Here is a 297-nt window from a genome sequence, read left to right as displayed (position 1 = left end):
CATTTACATTTACCTGTTATTACGGGTCACTAACAGGTAATTATGCCCTGATAAACTAAATTGACATTTTTATTTATATAATTGCAACTTTAAAAAGTTTGAGGCCTAATTTATTTTTCAGGTAAATTTCCGTGGCCTATTTGACGCATTTTATGAAAAAAAAGTGATATTTACATTACTTGGTATTACAGGTCACTAAAAAATAATTATGCCTTGATGAACTAAATTCACATGTTTACGTGCCTAATTGCAACTTTAAAAAGTTTGAGCGCATGATTGATTTTTCAGGCAATGTTC

The sequence above is a fragment of the Ipomoea triloba genome, chromosome 16 (genome assembly GCF_003576645.1).
Source record: "Ipomoea triloba cultivar NCNSP0323 chromosome 16, ASM357664v1".
Taxonomy (NCBI): Eukaryota; Viridiplantae; Streptophyta; class Magnoliopsida; order Solanales; family Convolvulaceae; genus Ipomoea; species Ipomoea triloba.
Note: the sequence above shows the minus strand (reverse complement) of the source record.